Genomic DNA, 11,914 nt, shown 5'->3' on the forward strand with positions numbered 1-11,914 from the left:
AGTACTGTCTCTATAGGAGTGTTACTAGTACTGCCTCTATAGGAATGTTACTAGTACTGTCTCTATAGGAGTGTTGCTAGTACTGTCTCTATAGGAGTGTTGGTAGTACTGTCTCTATAGGAGTGTTACTAGTACTGTCTCTATAGGAGTGTTGCTAGTACTGTCTCTATAGGAATGTTACTAGTACTGTCTCTATAGGAGTGTTGCTAGTACTGTCTCTATAGGAGTGTTGGTAGTACTGTCTCTATAGGAGTGTTACTAGTACTGCCTCTATAGGAATGTTACTAGTACTGTCTCTATAGGAGTGTTGCTAGTACTGTCTCTATAGGAGTGTTGGTAGTACTGTCTCTATAGGAGTGTTACTAGTAGTGTCTCTATAGGAGTGTTACTAGTACTGTCTCTATAGGAGTGTTACTAGTACTGTCTCTATAGGAATGTTACTAGTACTGTCTCTATAGGAGTGTTGCTAGTACTGTCTCTATAGGAGTGTTGGTAGTACTGTCTCTATAGGAGTGTTACTAGTACTGCCTCTATAGGAATGTTACTAGTACTGTCTCTATAGGAGTGTTACTAGTACTGCCTCTATAGGAATGTTACTAATACTGTCTCTATAGGAGTGTTGCTAGTACTGTCTCTATAGGAGTGTTGGTAGTACTGTCTCTATAGGAGTGTTACTAGTACTGTCTCTATAGGAATGTAACTAGTACTGCCTCTATAGGAATGTTACTAGTACTGTCTCTATAGGAATGTTACTAGTACTGTCTCTATAGGAGTGTTACTAGTACTGTCTCTATAGGAATGTTACTAGTACTGTTTCTATAGGAGTGTTGGTAGTACTGTCTCTATAGGAGTGTTACTAGTACTGTCTCTATAGGAATGTAACTAGTACTGCCTCTATAGGAATGTTACTAGTACTGTCTCTATAGGAGTGTTGGTAGTACTGTCTCTATAGGAATGTAACTAGTACTGTCTCTATAGGAATGTTACTAGTACTGTCTCTATAGGAGTGTTGGTAGTACTGTCTCTATAGGAGTGTTACTAGTACTGTCTCTATAGGAATGTAACTAGTACTGTCTCTATAGGAATGTTACTAGTACTGTCTCTATAGGAGTGTTGGTAGTACTGTCTCTATAGGAGTGTTACTAGTACTGCCTCTATAGGAATGTTACTAGTACTGTCTCTATAGGAGTGTTACTAGTACTGTCTCTATAGGAATGTAACTAGTACTGCCTCTATAGGAGTGTTACTAGTACTGTCTCTATAGGAATGTTACTAGTACTGTCTCTATAGGAGTGTTGGTAGTACTGTCTCTATAGGAGTGTTACTAGTACTGTCTCAATAGGAATGTAACTAGTACTGCCTCTATAGGAATGTTACTAGTACTGTCTCTATAGGAGTGTTGGTAGTACTGTCTCTATAGGAGTGTTACTAGTACTGTCTCTATAGGAATGTAACTAGTACTGCCTCTATAGGAATGTTACTAGTACTGTCTCTATAGGAATGTTACTAGTACTGTCTCTATAGGAGTGTTACTAGTACTGTCTCTATAGGAATGTTACTAGTACTGTCTCTATAGGAGTGTTACTAGTACTGTCTCTATAGGAGTGTTGCTAGTACTGTCTCTATAGGAGCGTTACTAGTACTGTCTCTATAGGAATGTTACTAATACTGCCTCTATAGGAATGTTACTAGTACTGCCTCTATAGGAATGTTACTAGTACTGTCTCTATAGGAGTGTTACTAGTACTGTCTCTATAGGAATGTTACTAGTACTGCCTCTATAGGAATGTTACTAGTACTGCCTCTATAGGAATGTTACTAATACTGCCTCTATAGGAGTGTTACTAGTACTGCCTCTATAGGAATGTTACTAGTACTGTCTCTATAGGAATGTTACTAATACTGCCTCTATAGGAGTGTTACTAGTACTGCCTCTATAGGATGTTACTAGTACTGTCTCTATAGGAATGTTACTAGTACTGCCTCTATAGGAATGTTACTAGTACTGTCTCTATAGGAATGTTACTAGTACTGTCTCTATAGGAGTGTTACTAGTACTGTCTCTATAGGAATGTTACTAGTACTGCCTCTATAGGAATGTTACTAGTACTGCCTCTATAGGAATGTTACTAATACTGCCTCTATAGGAATGTTACTAGTACTATCTCTATAGGAGTGTTACTAGTACTGTCTCTATAGGAATGTTACTAATACTGCCTCTATAGGAATATTACTAGTACTGTCTCTATAGAAATGTTACTAGTACTGTCTCTATAGGAATGTTACTAATACTGTCTCTATAGGAATGTTACTAGTACTGCCTCTATAGGAATGTTACTAGTACTGCCTCTATAGGAATGTTACTAGTACTGTCTCTATAGGAATGTTACTAGTACTGCCTCTATAGGAATGTTGCTAGTACTGTCTCTATAGGAATGTTACTAATACTGCCTCTATAGGAATGTTACTAGTACTGTCTCTATAGGAATGTTACTAGTACTGTCTCTATAGGAATGTTACTATTACTGCCTCTATAGGAGTGTTACTAGTACTGCCTCTATAGGAATGTTACTAGTACTGTCTCTATAGGAATGTTACTAGTACTGTCTCTATAGGAATGTTACTATTACTGCCTCTATAGGAATGTTACTAATACTGCCTCTATAGGAGTGTTACTAGTACTGCCTCTATAGGAATGTTACTAGTACTATCTCTATAGGAGTGTTACTAGTACTGTCTCTATAGGAATGTTAGTAATACTGCCTCTATAGGAATGTTACTAGTACTGTCTCTATAGGAATGTTACTAGTACTGTCTCTATAGGAATGTTACTAATACTGTCTCTATAGGAATGTTACTAGTACTGCCTCTATAGGAATGTTACTAGTACTGCCTCTATAGGAATGTTACTAGTACTGCCTCTATAGGAATGTTACTAGTACTGCCTCTATAGGAATGTTACTAGTACTGTCTCTATAGGAATGTTACTAGTACTGTCTCTATAGGAGTGTTACTAGTACTGCCTCTATAGGAATGTTACTAGTACTGCCTCTATAGGAATGTTACTAGTACTGTCTCTATAGGAATGTTACTAGTACTGCCTCTATAGGAATGTTACTAGTACTGCCTCTATAGGAATGTTACTAGTACTGTCTCTATAGGAATGTTACTAGTACTGTCTCTATAGGAGTGTTACTAGTACTGCCTCTATAGGAATGTTACTAGTACTGCCTCTATAGGAATGTTACTAGTACTATCTCTATAGGAGTGTTACTAGTACTGTCTCTATAGGAGTGTTGCTAGTACTGTCTCTATAGGAGTGTTACTAGTACTGTCTCTATAGGAGTGTTACTAGTACTGTCTCTATAGGAATGTTACTAGTACTGTCTCTATAGGAATGTTACTAGCACTGTCTCTACAGGAGTGTTACTAGTACTGTCTCTATAGGAGTGTTGCTAGTACTGTCTGTATAGGAATGTTACTAGTACTGTCTCTATAGGAATGTTACTAGCACTGCCTCTATAGGAATGTTACTAGTACGGTCTCTATAGGAGTGTTGCTAGTTCTGTCTCTATAGGAATGTTACTAGCACTGTCTCTATAGGAGTGTTACTAGTACTGCCTCTATAGGAATGTTACTAGTACTGTCTCTATAGGAATGTTACTAGCACTGCCTCTATAGGAATGTTACTAGCACTGCCTCTATAGGAATGTTACTAGTACTGTCTCTATAGGAGTGTTGCTAGTACTGTCTCTATAGGAATGTTACTAGCACTGTCTTTATAGGAGTGTTACTAGCACTGCCTCTATAGGAATGTTACTAGTACTGCCTCTATAGGAATGTTACTAGTACTGCCTCTATAGGAATGTTACTAGTACTGTCTCTATAGGAGTGTTGCTAGTACTGTCTCTATAGGAGTGTTGCTAGTACTGCCTCTATAGGAGTGTTGCTAGTACTGCCTCTATAGGAGTGTTGCTAGTACTGTCTCTATAGGAGTGTTGCTAGTACTGCCTCTATAGGAATGTTACTAGTACTGTCTCTATAGGAGTGTTGCTAGTACTGTCTCTATAGGAATGTTACTAGTACTGTCTCTATAGGAATGTTACTAGTACTGCCTCTATAGGAATGTTACTAGTACTGTCTCTATAGGAGTGTTGCTAGTACTGTCTCTATAGGAGTGTTGCTAGTACTGCCTCTATAGGAATGTTACTAGTACTGTCTCTATAGGAGTGTTGCTAGTACTGCCTCTATAGGAATGTTACTAGCACTGTCTCTATAGGAGTGTTACTAGTACTGTCTGTATAGGAATGTTACTAGTACTGCCTCTATAGGAATGTTACTAGTACTGTCTCTATAGGAATGTTACTAGTACTGTCTCTGTAGGAGTGTTGCTAGTTCTGTCTCTATAGGAATGTTACTAGTACTGTCTCTATAGGAATGTTACTAGTACTGTCTCTATAGGAATGTTACTAGTACTGCCTCTATAGGAGTGTTACTAGTACTGCCTCTATAGGAATGTTACTAGTACTGTCTCTATAGGAATGTTACTAGTACTGTCTCTATAGGAATGTTACTAGTACTGTCTCTATAGGAGTGTTACTAGTACTGTCTCTATAGGAATGTTACTAGTACTGTCTCTATAGGAGTGTTACTAGTACTGCCTCTATAGGAATGTTACTAGTACTGTCTCTATAGGAATGTTACTAGTACTGTCTCTATAGGAATGTTACTAGTACTGTCTCTATAGGAGTGTTACTAGTACTGCCTCTATAGGAATGTTACTAGTACTGTCTCTATAAGAATGTTACTAGTACTGCCTCTATAGGAATGTTACTAGTACTGTCTCTATAGGAGTGTTACTAGTACTGTCTCTATAGGAATGTTGCTAGTACTGTCTCTATAGGAGTGTTGCTAGTACTGTCTCTATAGGCTTGTTACTATTACTGCTTTTATAGGAATGTTACTAGTACTGTCTCAATTGTAATGTTGCCAGCAGTGTTTCTTTAGAGTTGTTACTAGTTGTGGCTACAAAGGAAGATAACTAGTACTATCTGCAAAGGTTTGTAACATGTATTGACTCCATAGGAACATTACTAGCGCTGTCGGTGGGGATGTACTCGGTGTAGCAGGACTGAGCTGTAGCAGAGGTGAGTTTATCAGAGATGTTCGCTGCTTTCACATCTGTCTTATGTATATATATATTTTTACACACGTGGAAAATTGTTGTTTTTTTTCTCTCTGGTTGCATCCACCTTTTTCTCATCCTTTTTCCTCCGTGTCTGGACTTTCTTTCATCCATTGACTCTTAACAACGGATCAGTAAAAAAAACGGATGAAGCTAAGAAGGAAAAGTGAAGTAAAGTCTGTCTTTCACAGATCTAATCCGCAAAAGGGATAAGAACAGGACCGGCTCTGAGTCTCCGGAGACATTAACCCTTTGTGCATGGATCAATGACACTTTATGGGTCCGTGTTCTGTCCGAGAAAAGAACGGCAGCACGGATGTGTGAATGCAGCCCTGAGCCGCCAGTCTACTCATTGTGATAATTCATTTTAGTGATTTTACATAAATGATCACAGTCACCACAACCATGGGACAATCATTCTCACTGAGGGTATAGAAGACTGTAGAGGTTTTCGTCTCCTTCCTCTTCCCGGCGTCCCACATCGCGCCCGCAGTTGATTTTCTGAGCACATTTTGGCACTCAGTACAAAGCAAAACGAATAGAGAGTGCGGACACATTGCCACATATTAATCTCACACCGGCGGCTCGCTAACGTTTTCTTCCTGCAGTTACTCTTTAACTTTTGTGTTTGCTTTTCAGTAACGACCTGCAGAGCGACGAATCGTCCAGATTCATGCGCGTTTTTTTTTTGTTGTGACAGCGAACGGATAATTTATTGGTAATGGGAATTTTGCGGAATTTTTTTGTAAGAAAGTTTCAGAAAACAAAAGCATTTTCTGAAATCCAGATAATCTCAGTGCAGTGAATGCAAATGATTGCGCTATCGTCAGGATAATGATTAATAACCCAGAGTTTTCACTTGTAACTTGTAAATTTGAAATGAAGTGGTGAAAATAAAAAATCACAGATTTGTAAAAAGAAAAAGAATTTTGGTTTGTCGGCTTGTTTTTTTTTTTTTTGCATTGCAGGCTGAGTTTTTTATTTTTACAATTTTAGGGTGCAAATCATATTTTGATGACTAAAAAAGTTAAAATTCTGCCATTTCGATTTTTTTTTTTGCTTTAAAAGGTGTTTACTGTACAGGTAAATAATTTCTTTCTTTGATACATTTGGCTTTTAGGGATGTAGTGATACAAAATGTTTATTTATTTATTTATTTATTTTTTTAAACTGGCAAAAGGGAATGATTCATTTTTTTTAATATTTTTAAAAACAAAACTTTTTTTACTTTATGTTTTAGTCCCCGTAGAGATTGACAGCAACACGTAACATTGAGGGTTATAGATAATTTAGTGACAAAAAATTGGTTGGAGAAATGTTGACCTTGATGGACCGTGGTCTATTTTTCAACCTATGTGACTATTAAAGGGCTTAAACAGGAGTGATCGGAGCTAGCTCTGGTCGCTGCTCTTAGGCTACGTTCCCACTATGAGCTTTCGGTGAGTTTTTGATATTGCAGATTTTCTGCACCCATTAAGTTAAATAGCTTACTTGTATTTTTTCAAAAATATGTAGTGTAAAAATTCTCCAAAAGCGCATCGTGGGAACGTAGCCTTAGAGGCTAATTCGGTCTATAGAACAGAGCTGTCATTCTCCATGTGCGCAGCAGAGGCAGCTCCCGAGCCCTCGCTCCGTACATCAGCAGACAACACATAAATTACATGTACTTGGATATCAAGAAGGATTAAAAGGGTGTTTAAGTTTTTTTTTTAATAATTGCATATGTCATAGAGAGATGTCAGCAGTCTGCATCAGTGGTGCTGAGACTATCTCACAGTGCATGACGGCCAGCCTGGCGCTGTACTGATGATGGGGGGGTTCAGTATCCCGATCACCACTCATCAAAACCTCTGAAGTTTTATTAAAGCAACAGTTAGGCTATGTTCACACATCATAGTTTTTTTATGCATTGATTTTCTGCAGCAAAACCTGATCTCTTGCCAGGAGGTTGTTCAGGATTTTTGTTGCTGTTTTTTTTGCGTTTTTGCTTTTTTTTTTTAAGTGCGTTTTATTCAGCGTTTTTCTCACTGTCCTTTTGTCTCTGTTATGCATGTACATGAAGTTCAGTGAAAAAAAAAAAAATCTCATTCTGGTTTATGCACAAAAAATGCTGAAAACTTGAAAACTTGACACCTGCGTTTTTGGTGCGTTTTTTTCAGCGTTTTTTTCACCTCCCATTACTTCCTATGGGTGAAAAAAACGCTGAAAAAAAAACGGGTCAAAAAGGAGTGACATGCTCTATTTTCCAAAATACCAACCGAGGTACAAAATCCTAAACAAAAAAGAACAAAGAATTCTGGAATCTCATAGACTTTGCTGGTACTGAAAAAGGCAGCTGAAAATTTGCATAAAAATCTGCAGCAAAAAACACAAGGTGGGAACATAGCCTTACACTTTCAAACCAAAACAGAACATAGTGCATGTAATAAAATTCAGCATTGTGTATCCAATGAACTATTTGAGTAAAGAGAATGCGTTAAACTTACCTGCAGTCCTATGTAAAACCACAGCATATAATGTCGTAAAAAACCCAAATCCGTTACATCTGACAAAGTCAGCTCTGCTGCATCTATATCTAAAGACCCTGTTCAGCATAATAGTGTGAATATGTCTTACCTCTGCAGTTTCGTTCTTGCTCTCAGACTGACTAGTATGAGAGCAGCTCCGCAGCACGGCGCTGTGCACAGGACTGCAGGAACTGCCTCTGATACATCCCTTCCTGTGTGACCTCTTTACCTTTCCTGTTGACTGAACTACCCGGAGCTGAGCTCGGACTCTCTGAACTAACAAAGAGTTGACCATTAACAATTTCTGCAGATGACCATGGCGTTTACACACTATTGCATTATTACGGTCTCTGCCGACTTACACAAGCTCTGGGCTTGCACTGTATGGACAAAAGTATTGGGACACCTCCACATGACTCCTACAGCGGGCGGACCATGAGAGCAAAAGGCTCAGGTGCCACAATTGTGTATGGGTCCCACTCGCTTTTGCATATTAATCTTCCAATGTCCATTGGCTTATCCTAGGAAAAATCTAATATCAGAGTTGCATATTCTCCCTGGGTCCAGCGCTGCGTCTCAAAGTCTTCTTTAGTCTTTGTTTACAAGCTGTCATGATGATGACGCAGCTACAACGTACGTGACCACTGCAGCCATTCACTGGACACAGCAGCTTGTGCCATCTATCACGGCATGACCTCTCAGACCAGTGATTGGCTGCAGTGGTCATGAGTGTTGTAGTCGTAACATCACTGCACCCTGTAAACAAGGACCGGAGTAGCAGCAAAGAGACATCGCTGGACCCAGGGAGAAGGAGCGACATATTATATTTTTCCCTAGCACAAGCCTAAGGGCATAAAGGAATTTTTAATTTAATTTTTTTTAAGGTAACATGTCAAAGCATGTTGAGCACACATAAGAAAATCACAGTGTACATGTCACATAAGAACACAGCACACTTCACACAAGCACAGCGCACACATCAGACATGTCACATAAAAACAACGTGCACATCATACAAGCACAGTGTACACATCCAAAATGTCACACAAGTACAACACACACATCCCACAAGCACAGCACACACATCCCACAAGCACAGCACACACATCCCACAAGCACAGCACACACATCCCACAAGCACAGCAGACACATCAGAGAAGTGCAATGTACTAATCAGACACGCCACACAAGCATAGCACAGATATCAGACACATCACACAAGCACAGCAAACACATCACACAAGTACAACGCACACATCAGAAATGTCACAGAAGCACAGTGGACCCATCAGACATCACACAAACATAGAACACGTGACATGACACAAGCGCAGTGCACACACAGCGCTCCCGGCCGGGGCGCCGTGTCTGTGCCGATGCTCAGGAGTGGATTAAGAGTAGCCAGGGCCCCGGGCAGTTTAGAAGGCGCCCCCCCCCCCCCCTCTGGGTACCTGATGTGTCACATGACATGTCACATGATCCCCTTTGATAAATCATGTGACAGGTCATGTGAGCAACACACAGGTGCTTTGGTGCATATCTGTAGATGGAAAAAAAAGCAGATAGCGCAAATTTTTCCCTTGTGCATAGCATTATACATAACATAGCGTTATACAAAATAGAGCAGGGGTGGGAGATCAATTTTCCCAAGGGGCCACATGATGAATGTTGTGGGGGCCGAACCAATAGGCTGAAATTAATTCTGCTCAATATTAATATTAACATGTTAATTATAATTATTTGTTTACATTAATTGTATGACTTAATATAGAGCAGAATTAAGTATGCTGACATCCCCCTATACACAGTATGAACCCCCCATAGCTGGTTATATACATTATGAGCCCCCCATAGCTGGTTATATATAGTATGAGCCCCCATAGTTGGTTATACTGTATATAGTATGAGCCCCTATAGCTGGTTACATACAGTGTGATCCCCCCATAGCTGGTTATATACAGTATGAGCCCACCATAGCTGGTTATATACAGTATGAGCCCCCCATAGCTGGTTATATACAGTATGAGTCCCCCATAGCTGGTTATATACAGTATGAGCCCCCATAGCTGGTTATATACAGTATGAGCCCCCCATAGCTGGTTATATACAGTATGAGTCCCCCATAGCTGGTTATATACAGTATGAGCTCCCTATAACTGGTTATATACAGTATGAGACCCCCATAGCTGGTTATATAGAGTATGAGCCCCCATAGCTGGTTATATACAGTGTGAGCCTGTAACACAGGTACTTAAGATGCAGTGAGACAGAAACACAGAGCAGCCAGTACAGGGTTAATAAACAAGGGGGATTTACTGTAACAGGGTCAATCTCCACGCAGGGAGTAACGGGAGATATGGGGACAACAAGGGAATTAGCAGGTAATATGCTATAACTGACAATCCACAGTTGGGCTAGATGTAGCAGAGTCGACACGGTTGTAATTGGCAGTTTTTTCACTTAGCTGACTCTTGCTCCTCACAAGGCAGTTGCCGGCTGGTGCAGGTGTTGCTTTCTTCCGGCTTCCCCACCTAAACAAAGGTCCGTCTTCTGGCGGCAGAGGGCGGTCTCCGGTTTGACCCGCTGAGCCCCTAGTTGATAACACTGCACCTCACTTGCTCAGCTCCAGGGATCCTGCGTCTCTTCTCCCTCTAGTCGGGCTTGACTCCCACTGTCCACTGCCGCTATTCTCATGCAAAAACTCCTTTTCAACCCTCTTCCTAGACACGAGCTCAGCTCCCCGGTCACCTGACTCCTCAGCTCTCTCTCTGGACACACCCCCAGCTTCCCAGTCACCTGACTCCTGTTTCTCAGTCTGTCTTCCCCCTGCAACAAGAGGCACGGCCCCAGCAGTTCCGGGTCCCTTGTTCTGAAAGTACTTACACCCTGGTCTTCCCCCTTACAAGCCCCCCATAGATGGTTATGTACAGTGTGAGCCCCCCATAGATGGTTATATACAGTATGAGCCCCCATATTTGGTTATATACAGTATGAGCCCCCCATAACTGGTTATATACAATATGAGCCCCCCATAGCTGGTTATATAAAGTGTGAGCCCCCATAGCTTGTTATATACAGTATGAGCCCCCATAGCTGGTTATATATAGTATGAGCCCCCCATAGCTGGTTATATACAGTATCAGCGCCCCATAGCTGGTAATATACAGTATGAGCCCCCCATAGCTGGTTATATACAGTATGAGCCCCCCCATAGCTGGTTATATACAGTATGAGCCCCCATAGCTGGTTATATACAGTATCAGCCCCCCATAGCTGGTTCTATACAGTATGAGCCCCCATAGCTGGTTATATACAGTATGAGCCCCCCATAGCTGGTTATATACAGTGTGAGCCCCCCATAGCTGGTTATATAGAGAATGAGCCCCCATAGCTGGTTATATACAGTATGAACCCCCATAACTGGTTATATACAGTATGAGCCCCCATAGCTGGTTATATACAGAATGAGCCCCCATAGCTGGATATGCATATATATAATTAAAAAAATCAACACAACACATACTCACCTCACTCCCGTACCCCCGACACTGAGCTCCAGACGGTACCCGGGGCCATTCCAGCTCTGCCTGATGTCATGAGGCAGGGCGGGCCCAGCATCTGCGCGCAATGGTGACAACATGCGGCCACGACGGCCGGCTAGGAGCGGCTGCGTCGTGACGTGAGTGGGCAACTAACTGTTAAATAGACGAGCCCGGCCCCCCGCGCTGTGTATTCTGGGTCCGCTCTGCCTGACATCATGCGGCAGGACGGGCTCAGCATCATTCAAGCCACCTGCGTCCGCGGGCCGGTGGTAGTGACTTAAATAACACATGGGATTGTGAATTATAATGGGGGCAATTCATGGGTCCCCCCGGAGCCTCGGGTCCCGGGCAGTAGACCAGATTGCCCTCATTATAACCCGCCTATGTTGATGCTTATACCAGAGGAGGTCTGGACTCTGCAGGTATGGAGTCAGCAGAGCTTTGGTGACTTTTCTGCCCTCTGCTCCTCAGCACTCGGTCACCCACTCTGTAACTTTACGGGGTCTCAACTTCATGAATGAGTTGCTGTGGTTCCTTTCACTTCTCAATATCACTCACAGGTGATGGGAGAATATTTAGGAAGGAAGAAATGTCATTAACTCACTTGTTACCCCGGAGGCTCCTATTACGGGACCGGGCTTGTATCAGCGAGCTCTACACCAGCAGACATTCTGCCACAT

General features: G+C 41.4%; 1 protein-coding gene across 6 annotated transcripts in view; it reads right to left on the bottom strand.

The window, feature by feature from the left end:
- The window catches only part of SH3TC1 (SH3 domain and tetratricopeptide repeats 1), a 137,742-nt gene extending 127,268 nt beyond the window's left edge, over positions 1-10,474 (bottom strand). Inside the window, exon 1 of one of the 6 annotated variants that reach the window (XM_073647813.1) lies at positions 10,224-10,474. The gene's annotated coding sequence lies outside the window, so the exon portion shown is untranslated. The other 5 variants (XM_073647804.1, XM_073647831.1, XM_073647839.1 and 2 more) reach the window with 5 other exon arrangements.
- Between the last annotated feature and the right edge of the window lie 1,440 nt (positions 10,475-11,914).

Source organism: Phyllobates terribilis, unplaced genomic scaffold (assembly GCF_046119375.1).
Source record: "Phyllobates terribilis strain yellow unplaced genomic scaffold, ASM4611937v1 Scaffold_1__5_contigs__length_1240528914, whole genome shotgun sequence".
In the NCBI taxonomy this organism is placed as follows: Eukaryota; Metazoa; Chordata; class Amphibia; order Anura; family Dendrobatidae; genus Phyllobates; species Phyllobates terribilis.